The sequence below is a fragment of the Dipteris shenzhenensis genome, chromosome 13 (genome assembly GCF_047967505.1).
Source record: "Dipteris shenzhenensis isolate YYH24624 ecotype China chromosome 13, Dip_SZ_1.0, whole genome shotgun sequence".
Taxonomy (NCBI): Eukaryota; Viridiplantae; Streptophyta; class Polypodiopsida; order Gleicheniales; family Dipteridaceae; genus Dipteris; species Dipteris shenzhenensis.
Window position 1 is genome coordinate 53,107,115 of NC_141608.1, and position 18,981 is coordinate 53,126,095.

Here is an 18,981-nt window from a genome sequence, read left to right on the forward strand (position 1 = left end):
CAGCTCCAATTTTTGGGTGGGGTTCAAAAGGGGGCAAAATCGCCATTTCACGCATTTCGCCGTACCCGTGCACTCCGTACTCCCGTACGCTCCATCCGTGCAGCCCGTACGCTCCCTCTTGCTCATTCTCGAGGTTTGTGCCCCCAATCATCCCCAATGTGCATTCAATCATCCTTTCTACAGTCTACCCTTCTTCTAGAATTTGGCACTGCATCCTTTCATGCAGGCTGAAATCTGCTCTTTCTGATGTTTCTGAAATCTAACGCTCCTCTCTTGATTCATCTACTCATCTTGCATGCATGATGTAGGCTAGAAAGCTGCAATTACTTTTTCTGTTCTACATCGCTTTTTGCAAGCAAGAAGCTGCCTCGAAAAGGTAGTGCGTTGTGGAGCAATGTCACCTTCAATTCCTTTGTGCAGGTGCATATATATGGTCTCATTTGCGCACAGCTATTCTTGAGATTGGTGTAGCAAATGTGGTGCAGGTGATCACAGATAATGGCTCCAATTGTGTGTCCATGGGAAGGATGCTTGAGGATGAGTTTCCCACTATTGTTTGGACACCATGTGCTTCTCATAATTTGGATCTTGCCATTGAGGACATGGCAAAGTTTGTTTCTCATATATTTTCTAAAGCTTTGAGCATGGTAAATTTTGTAACCAAACGACCCAAGGTCTTGAGCATGTTCACGGAAAATAGTGACCTCGACCTTTTAAAGCCCTCAAAGACACGGTTTGCTTATATGTTCATAATGTTGGAGAGGGTTGTTCAAGTGCGGCATGGCTTGCTGCGTACAGTTGTTTCCCGTGATTGGCAGCAACGGGGGGATAGGAATGAGCCCAAAGCAATTGGTTTCAGCCACATGGTCATGAGAGATGCATGGTGGGAGGAGGCTGCAGCTCTAGTGAAGACAATGAACCCCATGTACAACGTTCTCCGATTGACAGATATGGAGGGGAGCACCATTGGGCTTCTCTATGAGTTCATGGACAAAGTGGGGGAAGCCCTTGATGCATGTACTCACCTATCTGCAGACAGGTATCCCGTACTCATGAGTCATCCTTTGAAGTTTAGCATTTTTCCAATTAGCAAAGTGGCATGCTTAGAATTCCTTTTAATCTATGTTTTCATTTTTTCTAAACATTATTGGTTTTGCCTTTGATTCAATTTCTCATGAAGGATTGAAGACCTTAAGGAGATCTGGAAGACGCATTGGGATTGGTTTAATAGGCCAATCCATACTGTTGCTCATATCCTTCATCCTCTATGGAAGAATGAGCAGCAATATCTCGATAGAGAATTAGAGGATGGGTGGTCACCTTATATGAGCAAGATCGTGGGAGATGATGATGATTTGCTTTTGAAGCTGGAGGATGAGCGTCTTCTTTTCCGCAACCGAAGCGGTGTTTTTGGATCACGCAATGCACAGAGAGAGGAGACTCAGCTAGCAGCAGTTTCTTGGTGGGAAAAATATGGCATTGAGACACCCCACTTGGTAATACTTAACCCTAGAGGCAATACTTTCTTATTACTTGAAAACATGTGGGTATAGCTCAGCAATTGGAAGCTGCCACTAAACTGTAAAGTCTGAGAATGTCTCTTGTTTTGTTTCAGAGACGCATAGCGATGTGAGTTCTCTCACAAGACTGTAGCTCTGGACCTTGTGAGAGAAACTGGAGTACATGGGCCTTACTCCATACCAAGAAGAGGAACAGATTGTCCATTGTGCAATTGGAGAGGTTGGTCTTTTGCCACTGCAATCTACGATTGCTCGAGCAAACGAACTACCCCATTGAGCCTCGACAGGTGAATCCCTACAAAATCGACATCACAAAGTGCAAGGAGATGCCGGTGATTCCACCTGAGGAGGGGGATATCTACGCCATGTTGTACGAGGAGATCACCGCTTCATCTCACCACACCCAATCCTCCCAGGCAGCTGGTGCCAATACTTCAATTGCACCTGCATCTCATGAGGATGCTTTTTATGAGTCTTCTGGGAGTTCCAATAGCAGTGAGGAGGAGGCTGATAAGGACATGGATTTGGTTGAGGAGGAAGACGCTGACATTGATGATGAGGCTTGACTTTTGATTTGTGACTTTGTCACTTATTATTGATAGACAGTACTTTGAATTCCAGTTGTAGTTTGACCTTTTTACCTTCATGGTCCATCACCATGGAGGTCTTGGGAGGTTCATTGATGACTCTAGTTTTTATTATTATCAGTATTCAGTATGTGTGATCAGTATGATCAAGATTCAATTATCAATATGTATGATCATTCAGTATGTATGTGTGAAGATGATCATTGAGTACTCTAATATGTATAATGTATGATCATTGATGACTAGCTTTTTGTATGATCAGGATTCAGGATATACTTGATATGTATGTTTTTTGTATCATGTCTGCACTATGGAGTCACTTACAATCTTTATTTGCACATTTTTGTATATGGCATGATGCATACCCTAGGTATGAATGCACATATTTTCACATTCCGAATGAAACCCGTTTCATTCATTTTTCGAAACCCGTTTCAAACCTGCCATTTCATAAACTCCTGGCAACTATGATCATACCTGCACGATGAAGTAGGGTGTCTGTGCTTTTGATCCTAACTCCCCTATCAGAAACTATTTATCTAAAGTTTGTATTCTTTCCCAGTATATCCTAGAGAACCCCGATGCCAAAGCAAGGAATCCGTAAAGGATTATTGTCAACACAAGCATGCTGTAAAAGTCTCATTTCCCAATTCCATAGATGCGCCTTCCTACATTTATTTTGGATTCTGGAAGCTATATAGAGCTTTAAAATCCCCCAGATCCTTTCCACGCATGCATTCCATTTGTGGTTGTCCGTGAAATCCAATCCTAAATATTAATATGAGTTGATTATTTCCAGGGGCTCCACTTCACGCATGGTGTACATAAAAATTCTCACTTCCCAATTCCATAGATGCGCCTTCCCGCATTTATTTTGGAAGCTATGTAGAGCTTTAAAATCCCACAGATCCTTTCCACGCATGCGTTACATTTGTAGTTGTCCATGAAATCCAATCCTAAATATTTATGAGTTGACTGTTTCCAGGGGCTGCCCTTCAAATGTGAAATCCACTTGTTTGTTACGTGTCCCGATCACCATTACCTTTGTGTTGTCCATATTGACATGCATTCCCGAGTGTTTGCAGAATTCTCTCAGTGCATCCAAATGTGCTCGCAGGCTCTCCTTTCCAGCTTAAAGAGAAACCTGCTCATGCAAAGGCCTTCACCAACTAAGAAGATTTGTTGCCATGTAGTTTCTGAAAAACTTCCTAGGATTTTGTTTCAACTCCTCAAAGCTCTTAAACTGTTTGCTCTTAAGATATTTATTTCTTTTGTGCCTTACCATCTGTTTATATGTTCAAGCTTTGGCCTCCTTCCTATTGTAATTGTTGTTTTCCAGGCTGTATTTGCACCCTTGCAATCCTGGTCATACCAATGATTACATGGCATCCCCGCACTTGCTTTTAGTGAAACATTTTTGGGCTGTTGATAGCAGCATATCAATTATGTATTTGCTCATTTCTTGGCGTGTTGAAGGCATTTTCCATTGTGCCACTGCCGCGTCTATCTCCTTTTCATGAACGTGCGCTTTTTTTTAGTCCCTTCTTAGCCTGGGATGTGCAGCAACATTCTGTTATTTTGCAGCCTTCCTTGTCCCCATTATACCTATAGGCATTGCTCTATAATCCGACTCAAGAGACTCATCCTTTATCTTGATGTAATCAATCATATGCTTTGCATGTGAGTTTGTGATCACATAATCAACTACACTTAATTCTTGAGCTGTCTTGCATATGTACCCTCCCGTGTTTTGAAAATGCGTTGTGCCATTGCATATTTAGCCCAAAGCATCCACAAAAGTAGGAGACCCCATGGATACTAGGAACAACCGCACCCTCATGATTAGCCACACATTGGCCAAGATTTATGGATCAGTACTAGAGAGGGAGATCAGCAGTCATACAAAGGCTCGAGGGCAGCGGACATTAGGACAAGCACGATTCAAGAAGCAGCATTCCACTCTAGATCACATCTTCACTTAGAGGACTATCATTGAGATAGGTGAGGTCCAAACGCCAAAAAGTCTATGCTTGCTTTGTAGACTTTCGGAAGGCCTTCCACACTACATGATCGGTAGACTGGGATGAGCCTATATGAGTCTATCAAAGAAAGAGTTCGTGCCCCAAGAGGCTTATCGGATTGGGTCGAGAGCACGATAGGGGTGAAGCAAGGTTGCTCCCTTTCGCCGACTCTTTTCAGACTCTGCATTGATGGGATCACATCCTTCATAGATCGCCTAGGGGGAAGGGGGGGGTTTACACTTTTGGCTGACCTCATGATACAGATATTGCTATACACTATCGATATAGTCCTTATATCATCTTCAGCAGAGGAGCAGTGACATTCATCCACAGAGTTCGGGCCCTACCTCATTGGAGACTACCGAGGCTGGCCTTAAAGTAGCAGAGAGCGGGGCAGACACATGGTATGCACTTATATCCACATGGTTTGCTAGGCACAATATTCAGATGGATAGGCTTCCCCCCTTTCAGTACAGCATGGACGCACCACCTTAGTCGATCCCACAAGACGAGATTAACCATATCATAGGGTTTGATCTCCTCCAGCTGCATACATCTCGAACTTGGGGGGGAACCAAGAGTTCCATACTAAGATCCACTTCTATCGCGACCACTTCCTGAGAGTATTTTAGGAGGGATTCACCTTCATACCCCCGTATCTCGAGGACAGAGGAGTGTCACATGCACTCAAGATCGCCATTGGATAGATACTCTCGTCCCATCAACTGAGGATAAGGCAGGGAGAGTTGCTGGTATACCCAGAGAGCAGCGGATCTGTACGTTATGCACATTGGGGGAGGGTTGAGACAAAACAGCATTTTCTATGTGCCTGCCCAGCCTACTATGAGCTCCGGGAGCAATACCACAGTCTCTATCACGAGGGGAGCAGCTTCGGTCCACTCTCACAACTGATCCACTTCCATTGTCAGGCATGCATTGGGCTCTATCTAACTGAGATGCGCTGACACAAGGACACTGTTGCGACAAATGAGAGCAACAGAAGACGACCAGGCCAAAGGATACAGAGGCAAACCAAGCACAGCGATACGTCACATACTTCTATGCATTTGAGTCAGCTCCAGGACACAGCGGAGTGGAGAAGGAGGAGCTATTTGATATGGGGCAGTCTGGATCAGCAAAGAGAGCCGACGGGGTGCTACCAAGAGAGGGACGCAAAGAGCACACGCGACATAGAGAACGACTAGAGCACACACTATTGAGGTCCGGCTTATCTCAACTTTCCTCATAGCACACCGCCAGAGACGAGGAGTCACTCTGAACAAAGCTCAGCCGGTTCATAGATCGAGGAGACCACATCCCCTGCCACAATGTGAGACAGCTCAACACACGTAGATCCAAGATATGTTCACAACTCACTGGAGAGGAACCACGATGCCGGGCTTCAGCTTTTGAGTCTCAGCTCTCAATTCACTTCAATTTGTATTTGATTTTGCTTGAGCTCTTTAGCTTAGCATAGCTTAGTACTCAGCAAGGACCCCAACGCACCCTTTGCTCCAGCCCATTGAGGCTTGTATGAGTTTCCTTCTTGGTGTACTTTGTCCCCATAGGCCGGTGAGGCCTCTCGAGGACGTCTCTCTCTCTCTCTCTCTCTCTCTCTCTCTCCCCCCCCAACTTTCCTCTCTCTTCTAACCCTTTTCTACAAAGAGTGTATTTGTCGTGCACTCATAGCATTATTTACAGATCTTGAACATAGGAGTCCTATTGATGAAATAGAAGGTTGCTTTCTCATCATATCATAATATTCATAATAGATGCACTTAGGGATCTTCTGCAAGACCTCTGCTCTGTTGGCGAACTAGGAAGAATATAATGGACCTATGGTGTTCTTGGTAAGGTGGTTTTAGTCAGAGTTGTGCATGTGCAGAAGCGTATAGAAAAGAGAGAGAGAGAGAGAGAGAGAGAGAAGAAGAAGAAGAAGAAGAAGAATGTATTACCGTCCTCTGGGGGCCGAAATACCGACCCATGGGACCCATAAAAGTCACGATACAAGTGTCTCCTTCCTTTTATGAAAGGGACGGAGAACAATTATTTTGAAATACATTGAGTAATACAACATTCACGATATTTAAGAACCTTGGCAATATAGTTACCCAGAGTGGCTATATGGCTATGTGAGAGCAAGCTTGCTAGGGTGTCGTGTTCCTCTGTAATATTGTTAAAGTCCCTCCTTATGCAGGCATACCATGTGCATGTAAGGAGGACATGTGCTTCTGTCTCTACTTGTTCTAAGTCACACAGCTTGCAAAATCTTTGTTCCCTTGAAACATCTCTCCCAAGCACCTTTCTCTATCTCCAGAGTGTGTGATCGGGTGCGGATGAGTGCAATGCTCCTCCTTGCATTTGCAGGTTATTTTTGTGCATTTTCTTCCTCCTTGGAGTAGGTGTCCCAATAAATGGGATTGACATGCGTACAATAGTACTCATATTTAGCCCTTTTTTCAGCTGATTGCCATTTTTGCTGCAATACTCCCAACAAAGCTTTATGAAATGCCTTCTCATCCATTTCCCCGGATGACATCTCCAGGTAGGATGTTACTCTCCATCTTTGGAACCATCTCTAATATGTCTTGCCACCAACCAGATGATAGCATCTTGCTTTTGTTTGTCTTTTGAGGCCTTTTACTTGCTTTCCATGCTTTCATTGGTAATCTCTGCGACCCCATGGACTTGACCTTCTTTATGTATTTGAAAACCCTTCGTAGTGCTCTCAGTTCAATGGGCCTTGTACCAGTCTCAATAAGCATGATTGAGTATAGTGTAGTAATTATAACTCCCAGATGCCGTCTTAGAAATGATTTCTGTATTTTTTCAATATCATTCCATTTTGATGCTGAGATGGTACCTCCTCATACTTCTACTGCATATAGGACTGTTTGCACCACATAAGCATCAAATAAAATCCGTCTGATGCTCCATCTCTTAGTGTCACTATTTCTGCAATCATTTTCAAAATGATAATATTTTCCCCACCCGGCATCAATCCTTCTGTGGACACAATCATTCCATCTATGATTTGCTGGCACATCTATTCCCAGGTATTTGAATGTGTTTACTCTCTCGATTTCCTGCTCATTGTACATAATACTTGGGGTGTTTGCAGGCTGCTTTGTTTTTACTATCATCATTTTAGTTTTGGTGACATTTACCATGAGGCCGCTCTCTGCACAAAACTTGTGTAGAATGTGCATCATCCGCTGCATATTTTCTGCTGTGTATGAGAAAAAGACAACATCATCTGCATATAACAACAGTAGTACGGTGCATGCACAGATTTGGGGGCTCTCTAGTTGCTGCTCTTGCATCATTTCTTTGACCAACTCCTCCAATCTGTCAATACATAGTCCAAATAATGTTGGTGACAGAGGGCAACCCTGTTTAACCCCCATATTACTATGGAATGTAGTTGACAATCCGTTTCTACCTTTGAGTTGGCAAGTTACTCTCTCATATAATCTGAAGACTGCTATTTTCAAGTGATTTGGCACTCTTAAGTAGCCCATTCTTTCCCACAAATTGTTTCTAGGCACTGTGTCAAATGCCTTCTTAAAATCTATGAAGCAGCAATAGAGAGGCTTTCCTTGTAGCCGGCTCTCTTCCATTAGAACCCGTAATGTGACCAAGTGATCCACAGTGCTATGGTTTCTTCGAAAACCAGCTTGTCCAATGGCCCTCTTTCCATTCAGTTCTGCCCATAAGACTAAGTTCTGTCTCAACGATTGTGCTAAAGAGCTTGGCCATGGTGGATCCCACCATAATGGTTCTATAGTTGGAAAGCTGGTTACGATCCCCACCTTTATATATTGGTTTCACCCAATTTTCTTGCCACTCTGGGGGGAAACCATTAGCAATTGCATCATTAAGCAAAGAAACTAGGCAAATTCGTGTGTAGTCACCTGCCCATTTTAGTAGCTCAGCCTTTATATGCAATGTGTCATCTGCTTTTCCATTGGCCATTTTCTTCAAGCCCTCATTCACATCGTCCACAGAGAAAATGACACATCCCAGCACTCCTGAAACCCCTGATCTGCAAAATAACCACACACAACATCAGAACTGAGCAGGCTGCTCACCACCCAACCGTGACATCTACGGGATATGATCCCGAATCAGAAGATGTCCCCCCGAGCCACGAGCTGAGCTACTGGCACGAACTCCCAATCAGATCCCAACCAGCCTGGTGTCCCATACCACCAGGTGGTGCTGTGAAGCCCTGGATATGCCACTGGGCCTTGGGCTACGCTAAGATGCAGGCGCGCGTCCGCGACACAATCCAGGATCAGACCTAGCACCTGGGAACGAGACTTGCTCCCATCTGCACACTGAGAACTGAACCCCCTGGGCCTCTTTTATAGACTCGGGCCCCGGCGCCAAAAATAGCGAAGACCTATAAATAGTTCATACCCTTGCCACTCAACCCGAGAATCAAGCCTGCCTAGCTCTAAGCCTCCCCAGGCTAACCTGAGCTAGTTCTGTGTACCTAGTACACGTCAGATACCGATCCGTGCACATGACATACTCCCCCTCCTCTAAGAACTCACTCCTGAGTTCGCTAAGAAATCGGGAAATGTTCTTTGGAGGTTTTGTAATGTCTCCCATGTTGCATCCTCCTCAACACGATCCTTCCACTTAATCTTGTATTCCGTGATAGTACGATTTCGAATCTGTCTTTCACGGAATTCAAGAATAGATTCAGGTTCGTGAGGAATAAAAGTTAAATCTGTAACTTCTATAATCTCATGAGGAGAAACAATTTGATCATCTGCACCCAATACTTCTTTCAGTCTACTGACATGAAAGACTGGATGTACTTTAACATCAGGAGGCAATTCTAGTCGATATGCAACTGGTCCAATTCTTTTAATGACCTTGAATGGGCCACAGTATCTGGGGGATAATTTCGGAACCAAACCAATACTTAGGCTCTTGGATTCCTTAGGAATTCTCAAATATACCATCGTTCCTTCAGAGAACTCTCTAGGTGAACGATGTCTATTAGCATAAAATCTGTCCCGATCTTGGGCACTTCTAATAGACTCCTTGGCAAACTGCAACATTTCCTGCATGTCTTGCAAGAAGTTCTTAGCAGCATCATTTTGAATCCCTTTTAATCCAACCATAACTGGTGACTTAGGTTGAAACCCGTACATAAGCATAAAAGGACTATAACCTGTACTAGAATGCTTTGCACTGTTGTAAGCAAATTCAATCATGGGTAGATAATCTTCCCACGAAGACTGTCTCTTAGATACATATGCCCGAAGCATGTCTTCAACCAACTGGTTGACCTTCTCTGTACTGCCATCGGATTGTGCATGATCCGAGGAACTCATACTTAGAGTAGTTTCCAACTTCTCAAATACAAGTGTCCAAAAGTTACTTGTAAACTTTGAGTCCCTGTCACTGACTATGTCAGATGGCAAACCATACAGCTTGAACAAGTGGTCCACAAACTCGTGAGCCAGCTGAACAGCTGAAATAGTTGTTCTTGTAGGTAAGAATCTAGCCATTTTTGTCAAACGGTCGACTATGACCCAAATAGAGTCATGACCCTTGCGCGTTCGAGGCAAACCAGTAATAAAATCCATGGAAATACTTTCCCACTTATTACCTGGAATCTGTAATGGCTGTAATAAGCCCGCGCTCCTAAGGCGTTCAGCCTTAGTAACCTGACAAACTCGGCAACCTACCACATAGTTCTCTACGAATGCACGCATCTTAGGCCAATAAAAGGTATGCTTCACAAGAGACAGAGTCCTATGTATACCTGGATGTCCCGCACTAGGAGCATCATGACACTCCCAGAGAATCTTGGATTTAAGGTCCAGAACATCAGGCACACAAATCTTTTCATTCCGGAACAGCAAGCCGTTCCTAATCATCCACTGACCTCCCGCCGCCTGTATCCTAGGTGGCACAATCCCTGAGTCCTGGTCAACCATGGAGCTCCCATCCTGGACTCTCTGCCAATAAGAACTGAAATGACTATCAGTTGCGTATAGCCCTCTCAAGGATTGAAATAGGTCTGAGGATATTTCCGTAAATGACAAAGCATTTACAAACTTAACTCGACTTAAGGCATCCGCCACACTATTCAACGAACCCTTACGATAACGTATTTCGAAATCAAAATCCTGCATTAACTCTGCCCATCTAGCTTTCCTTCCTCTCAATTCTGATCCATCACACACATACTTAATTGACTGGTGATCAGTCAATATAAGGAACTTTGAACCATACAAGTAGTGTCGCCAAACCTTGAGAGCATACACTACCGCATAAAGTTCCTTCTCAAGTGTGGGCCAACGATACTGAGTGTCGTCTAGCTTCTTACTCTCAAAAGCTACAGGTCTACCTTCTTGGAATAGAGCTGCCCCAATCGCATAATCACTCGCATCGGCCTCTAAAACATAAGGCCGGGTAGGATCGGGTAATGCAAGAACGGGTGCTTCCTTGATAGATAACTTCAAGGTTTCAAAAGCCTTGTTCATTGCATCATTCCAAGGGATCGGTTGAGTAGACCTGCGTCCACGACCTTTCAATATGTTGGTCAAGGGTACCGTGATTTGTGAATAATCACGGACTGACTTTCGAAGAAATACCGTAAATCCTAGGAAAGAGCGAAGTTGTTTCACAGTCTGAGGGATAGGCCATTCTAAAACCTTCTGGATACGATCCAGATCAATGCTAATACCTTCAGAAGAAATCTTGTGTCCTAAGTAAATGATCTCCTTCATAAAGAAGTCACATTTACTCATCTTGGCATAAAGCTTATGCTGTCTTAGAACAAGTAAGACAACCCGAAGGTGTCCTATATGATCCTCAAGCGTTTTACTATATACCAAGATATCATCTAAGAACACGACAACAAATTTGCCCAGATAATCTCTGAACAAATCGTTCATCATCTGCTGAAAAGTAGCAGGAGCATTGGTCAAACCAAAAGGTAATACGAGGAACTCGTAATGACCATACCTAGTCCGGAATGCGGTCCTATCTATGTGTTTAGCATAGATACGGATTTGGTGATAACCCGTACGCAAATCAATCTTAGTGAAATACTTCGCTCCGGCCAAACGGTCTATCAAATCATCAGAACGAGGTAAAGGATAGCGGTTCTTAATTGTAACTTTATTTAGTCGTTTATAATCTATACACATCCTCCAGGAAGAATCCTTCTTCTTTCTTAAGAGGACAGGTGCACCCCAAGGAGATTTACTTGGGCGGATATAGCCCATATTCAGGTAATCCTGAAGCTGGATAGCTAACTCATTCTCCTCTACCTGGCTCATCCTATACGGTGGTACACTGATAGGTTGAGCCCCTGGGACTAAGTCTATGCGATGATCTACTGCCCTTTCTGGAGGTAACCCTTCCGGCAGTTGAGCTGGGAATACGTCCTTAAAATTATCTAACAACATTCTCAATTCTCGGTGTTCAAACACACTTAAGTCATTTTTGTTAATTACCGAAACAACAAATGTAGAAAGTGGAATCAAAACACACTGATAGACATCATAATGAGAAGTGTTCAATATATTCCGCAGCTGCATCGCAGATACAATAGGCCCCTGAGAAGGGATAATCTTATCACACTGAATACAAAATTGGGTGCCTTTGTCTTCAAAAGAAAGCGTATGCTCCGTCCATCCGATCTGGATATTGTGGGTTTTAAACCACTCTATCCCGATCAGCAAGTCTACATGCTCTAAATGCATAACATAACATGTGAGAGCTCCCGTGTAGGCTTGAATCCGGATGGGAAGCGCTTCAACCTTGCGATCCCAAAACTGCTTCCCGGCTGGAAGCTGCACCTCGTAGGTGTGGTCGCTAGGTACTGTGGACAGCCCCATCTTCTGCACAAATTTGTAATTAACAAAATTGTGAGAGCTGCCCGGATCAAAGAGAATGTGAACCTGTTGGTCCCTAACTTCTCCATAAACTCGGAAAAGATCATGGGAACCAAACAACGAAGTATTAAAGGTACAATTACAAGAAAGGGGGCAGGTAATGACATTTACTGAAATACCTGTCATCGTAACCAGGTTGGCTCCCTTGGCTGCGGTACGCGGACCTGCCTGGAGCTTCGGTCCTAGCACCAATTTCTGGTTCTTCCGCTTAGGACACTCATTCTTCGTGTGGCCCCGCTCCTCGCAATAAAAACACCGGCCCTCTTTCTTGAGCCTGAGAGTGCGAAGGAAACGGGCCTTACCATTCTTCGCAGGAGTTAAGCTTTTCCTGGAGGCGTTGTCCGTAGACTTCGTCTCCCCAATACCAGTTGCATGCTGAAAGAACTTGCGTTTGTTCTTTCCGCTGGTCTCGGTAACTGTGGTTGCCTTGGTTCCGGCCATGGTATCATCATATATGCGCGCATATGTCATGGCCTCCTGCAATGTTGTGCACTTGTTATTTTTAATCTGTAACTTATAGGAGTCTGGCAAACCATCCACAAAAAAACCTAACAAGGTTACAGGATCCATTTTGGTGGCCCTGGTTTGCAGATCCCTAAATCTCTGAAGATAGACTTCAAAAGTTAAGTTCAATTTTGACATATCGAGGGCTTTGAGCTTGCCGACGATATCGTAGTCATCTTCCTTCTTCAGGAACTCCTTCCTGAAGATACCCTCAAATTCTGTCCAAGTGTCAGGCTTAGGCTGGAGTTCTTTCCACCAAAGCAAGGCTTTACCTGACATAAACCCTGCTGCTAGCTGAATCTTTTTCTCGTCTGGATAGGGGTGAAATTGGAAGTGTACTTGCCACTTGTGCAACCAAGTGTCAACCACCTCCTTTGTTCTTGATTTCTGGTCACCTGGAAAGGGATCCGGAGTGATATTCGGGCCTAGCACGGAGGCCATGGCATCCACATGCGTGAGTGCCTGAACCGTGCTAGCCAGAAGAGTCAAGGTAGCTTGTATCCCTTGGAGTTGCTGTGTCAACCCCAATTGATTAGCGTTGACCTGCTCAAATTTACCATCTAGAGCAGTCGTGAACTCACTGAAGGCTTTCTTAGTGATCAGGTCGTCATAGAGACCCTGATCATCCTCTCCCACTGGAGTGTAATCTAATTCCTGCTCTCCCATAATGAACTCGGGATTCGGAGCATCAGACATGGCTGAATACTAACTCGATTACAGGCTGAGAGAAATAGCTGGGAGAATCGAAACTGGAAGGAGAAGAGTAGAGGAAAGAAACCGTCCCTCCAAGATGTGGCGAAATCAGAGAAGCTGGCTGGAAAAAGAAGATATCGTACACCAACGATCAGCGCGCGTAGGGGATGGGGTCCTTCTGCAGGTCCGCTGCAGGCCGTACAGTACGGAATAGCTGCTACTGTTGCAGCCGTTTCGTGGAGGCGGATCTCAAGCAGAGGCAGGTCGCAGAGCTGCTGCTATTGCAGCCGTAACTAGATGGCGAAACTCTGGTAGGGGTAGGCTGTTCTTGCGCTGTCAAGCTTGAGGCTATGGCTGGACTTGAGGTCTCGCCTGTCTTTATAGAAGATAGCACAGCTATTCTGGAGGCTGTGCTTTCTAGAAAAGCCTAGCCACGCTTTCCAGAAAAGCTGGCCTCCCAAAATTGGGGCTTGGGGCTAAATTTAGCATGCACACCCTCCAATCTTGGAGGGTCGATGCTTTTTTCTGCGCCACCTTCCAAGCTTGGAAGGTGGTGCTTTTTCGCACCTCAGCCACCCCTAGATGCAACTGAGCGCACCCTGCTCGGCCTGACGCACCCCCTGCCTGGGCCAATTTCTGCACCATCAGATGGCGCACTCCTCAGCCTCACCTACCAGCGACACTTACCTCTGTGCAGCCCTGACCAGCATCCCGATTCCATCTCCTACTTAACAGCCCTGTTTCGCCTCTCTTCCACTCTCCTAGCTAGAACTTCACTCCCTCTCTCACTTAGGCTCTTCAGTAATTTCGAAATCAGGTCTCTCCTTCTTCCTGCCTTTTCCAGATATCTCTTCACCCCTCCTACTCCAGGTAGACAGCAAAACACGCAGCAGGAAATCTCGAATTTTAGGGCATACCTGGAAGAGAAATCCGTCAAATTTCTCGTATCAGAAGTTCCTACCTCAGGAGTTGGCTCTGATACCAACTGACACATCCCAGCACTCCTGAAACCCCTGATCTGCAAAATAACCACACACAACATCAGAACTGAGCAGGCTGCTCACCACCCAACCGTGACATCTACGGGATATGATCCCGAATCAGAAGATGTCCCCCCGAGCCACGAGCTGAGCTACTGGCACGAACTCCCAATCAGATCCCAACCAGCCTGGTGTCCCATACCACCAGGTGGCGCTGTGAAGCCCTGGATCTGCCACTGGGCCTTGGGCTACGCTAAGATGCAGGCGCGCGTCCGCGACACAATCCAGGATCAGACCTAGCACCTAGGAACGAGACTTGCTCCCATCTGCACACTGAGAACTGAACCCCCTGGGCCTCTTTTATAGACTCGGGCCCCGGCGCCAAAAATAGCGAAGACCTATAAATAGTTCATACCCTTGCCACTCAACCCGAGAATCAAGCCTGCCTAGCTCTAAGCCTCCCCAGGCTAACCTGAGCTAGTTCTGTGTACCTAGTACACGTCAGATACCGATCCGTGCACATGACAGAAAATATGTGGGCCATTGTAGTGAGCTATGTCTGTGGACATAGGTAAGGCATGTGGGTGGGTGTAGAGTTGCTTGGCATATTGGAGCATTTCTTCATCTGTGAAATCTCCCATGATTGCTTTTGATCTCCCTTTAGTTTGCCTCCACGTTCCTCTCGGGTTCTTAGCAAACTCAATGGCATCTTTCCACTCTTTGTCTAGCTGATATTTCCTCTTTTTTCTCCGAGTGAGTGCATGGAAGTGTTTTTCAGCCTCTTTACGTTGCATGTCATTTGGCATCTGTTTAATTTTCAGCCTGGCTTTTATGCATTCATCATCAAACCATTTGTTTTGTGGTAAGCCCTTCGTGCATACTCTCTTGATCTTTTTTTGACCCATGATTGTATGTGCAGCTGAGAGTAAAGTCTCTTTCATCTCGCTCCAGTTCAGCCTGCAAACCTCCTTAATAAGAGCATTGGTAGTGTCCGCATACTTCTCCCTCTTGTCTATGTCCATACGAAAAGACCAATTCTTTGCTGCATGGACTAGAGTTTCTGCCAAATGGGGTATGTGCATTTTGAGATAAAGGAGAGTATGATCTGATTCTGGATACTTTGGGCCAATTAAATAATCATGTACCAAATTTACTGCATCAAGTGAAATTAAAGCATAATCTACCACATTTGATCCTCCACTAGCTGGAAAGCATGTGGGAACTCTTGTATGTGAAAAGAGGTCTGATCCATTCAGCACAATCATATGAAGCCCATTCACTAGGCTTGTCAATGCCTCTCCATGTGCATTTACTTCCTTGTCCTCCGAGTGTCTGTGCCACTTGGGGTCTATCTCAATTTATTTGTCTTTGTCATATTCATGCCCTATAAGTGACTGAAACTGGGTGTCCCCAATGCGTGCATTCATGTCTCCTAGAATCAATACTCTCCCCTTGGCATTGAATTCCACCAAATCTGGGCACAAGTCTCCGTATGGATTTGATGCATCTCTATCATAGCGTTGATAGTACGTCGACCCTAAGTGCGGTATGTAGCACCCAACTATGTAAAGTGGTAGGGGCTCTGCTTTCACCATGATCCAGATGAACCGTTTATGAGGGTCATCTTTGCATATGCTTATATTATCTCGTAAGTGTTCTTTGTATAGGCATGCAACTCCTCCTTGCCCTCTTGTACCAGTGTGTGTTTGGCATATTGAATGTGTTACGTATCCATTGATTGGAGGTAGTCTATGCGTATCCCTCTCCCATGTCTCTGCAAGAAAGACTACATCTGCATCCTCAAGCACATCATTAAGGCCTGCCCCCTTCTGCCAGGGGAAACCTCTGCAATTCCAAAACATTACTTTGATTTCCTTCTGGGTCCCATGAGCCGCGTATCCCTAGAGGGTGGTGTCCTCTTTTGCCTCTTGTCTCTTCTTGCATGCTTCGTAGGATTGGCGTCCTTCGGCTTGTTGCTTGGGCGTTCTATCTTCAATGATGAAGTAAGAGGTTCCTCGTAGCTATATCCTGCTGTTATCTAATATAATTGCTCTTTTCCTTGCATCCATCATCGTGCATACAATTGCCCGGTGGTAGTCTTTCTCTTCCTTTTTCTTGCCAACCCTGTGTGCTCCAAAAACAGTCACATCCTGCATAGCAAAATGTTCCTGAAAGAAATCTGTAATTTCCTTGGCTAGTGACAAGGGTGTTTCTGCATCCTTTTCTGTCATACCTCGTATGACTTTATTTTGTGCTCTTTTCTCCCTTTCAATGCATTCTTTTGCATCTATCCCTTGCTCAATATGCACCTCTTTGTTACTAATTTCCTGATTGCTTCCATGCCCCTCTGTATTTGTACCCTTGGCTATCTCAGCCCAAGTAACAGAATGCATCCCTTGCTGTTGTATGGTCTTATTTTCTTCCAAGTCAAACTCTCTGTTGCAGGTTACCAATCATCTCAGCTTGCGTGCTCACAACTTGATCTAATTGAGCATTTCGGATCACCCAAGTTGGCTGACCTGGGTTGGGTCAACTGACCTGACCTGAGTCGGTTGACACAGCCCTTGGAGTGGGCCAGTGTACAGCCCTATAAATAGGGCTTTCTCTCCAATATCTTGGATTCTCACATTGGGGCTTCTCTTGGAGCATTCTCTCTCTGTGCCAGCCCCTTGGCAGTGGTTGTATCCCTGGAAATTTACAGTTGCTATTCCGTCATTTTGGCCTCTCTCTCTCTCTCTCTCTCTCTCTCTCTCTCTCTCTCTCCATCCCATTACTCAGGTCGTCGCTCCAGCCCTTTTTTGAGGTCATCGCTCCAGCCTGTCGCTCAGCTCGTCACTCAGGCCATCCCATTACTCAGGTCGTCGCTCAGCCCATCCCATTACTCAGGTCGTCGCTCTCCATCCCATTACTCAGGTCGTCGCTCAGCCTGTCACTCAGGCCATCGTTTAGGCCATCACTCAGTCTGTCACTCAGTGGACATTTCATCCCGTTGACTCTCTGCTCAGCCCATCGCGAGCTCTCCCGTAGCCTCCGTCAACTCAGGCAGGTTGCGCAGCAAGGTATCGCACAGTTACATGCCACAGGGTTCCGTCGAGGGGTCCAGTCACCCTAGGCTGGGCTGAACCCTTGGCCCAGCTTGGGGGTTAGCCTTAGCAAAGGGGTTTCAGTTCAGTTGAAGGTCGATATGAAATTTCCCAAAACAAAACTCTTTGCCCCTACCCCAACCAGCAAGCCATCATATTCTGATATTGCAGCGACACCCAGCCCATATGCATTGACCTTTAAGCGCAGGATTGGCACAGATCCACATGAGCAGATTTACTATCTACAATAAGAAGTAAGAGAACTCAGACTCATGGTTGCAGCCCTTAGGAAGAAAGTAAAGGCATGGAAAGCAATGGCAAGAAAGAGATCATTCAGGCGGTATTACAGATACACAGTGAAGCAGCATCTGCACCACAGTTAGTGACCAAACTCCAGGATATGGTTACCAATCATGTCAAGTCGATAAAAGAGGAAATTTCAGCAACAATGGACAATAAAATCAACAGCCAAGTATATGGAGAAGCACAAGAACAGAAAAGAGGGATGCTAATGCCCGGTGTCTACGCATTGGAGGACTACCTAAAGATTGGCATGAAGGGAGCCTGGCAACACAAATGGATAATATCATAGCAGCAACCCCTTAGATTGATTGGGACTTAAAGGATATAGCTTGTGCTATCTGCATTGGGACACAAGTCAAAGTGGTTCTCAATGATAGGAGGGCAAGAAGCAAGATTCTCACGCAAACAAATAAGCTGGAGTACCAAGATATGGATCTTGGAGGAGCCTACTATGACTCAGCTCAAGATGAAAGCCATAGAATTGAACCTGCACCATAGTTGGTGACCAAAGTCTAGGGTATGGTTACCAATCATGTCAAGTCGATTAAAGAGGAAATTTCAGCAACAATGGACAGTAAAATTAACAGCGAAGTATATGGAGAAGTACAAGAACAAGAAAAGAGGGCTGCTAATGCCCGGTGTCTACGCATTGGAGAACTACCTGAAGATTGGCATGAAAGGAGTCTAGCAACACAAATGGATAATATCATAGCAGCAACCCCTCAGATTGAGTGGGACTTGGAAGGACATAGCTTGTGCTATCCGCATTGGGACACAAGTCAAAGTGGCTCTCAATAATGATAGGAGGGCAAGAATCAATATTCTCACACAAACAAATAAGCTGGAGTACCAAGATATGGATCTTGGAGGAGCTCACTCTGACTCAGCTCAAGATGAAAGCCATAGAATTCAACAAAGTGAAGATGCTCACAAAGAAGGAAAATGGGCTGCCTATAGAGCTGGAAAAGCACTTATCAAAGACTTCAAATCCAAATCCAAGGACTCTCAGTCTTAAACTGATGTATTGCAGGCCAATTATCTCTCGGAGTATATTGTAGCTAATCTATAATAACTTTGGGAGTGGTATATGCACTTCCAAGAGACTCTCAGTCTATAACTGATGTTGGTGTTTCTCCTTTGTGTGTGCTTTGTCTCATAGTCCCGTGAGGGCTTTTGTAGACGTTAATATATCTTTCTTTCTTTCTCTCTCTCTCTCTCTCTCTCTCTCTCTCTCTCTCTCTCTCTCTCTCAGTTTTTCTTCAAAATCTGAGGGCACCATCAGCTTCGAAAGGGGGGGAAAACGCCAACCCGGTTGGCCGTAAGTCCCCACTACTCTTCAGCCAAGTTGCAATAACTGCTGCT

At 45.1% G+C, this 18,981-nt stretch overlaps 1 protein-coding gene and 1 pseudogene across 3 annotated transcripts in view; one reads left to right on the forward strand and one right to left on the reverse strand.

Annotated features, from left to right (window-relative positions):
* The window catches only part of LOC147895576 (Acyl-CoA N-acyltransferases (NAT) superfamily protein), a 52,134-nt gene that overhangs the window by 16,156 nt on the left and 16,997 nt on the right, over window positions 1–18,981 (reverse strand). The gene's annotated exons all lie outside the window — the stretch shown is intronic.
* On the forward strand, window positions 504–2,086 carry LOC147895578 (uncharacterized; annotated as a pseudogene).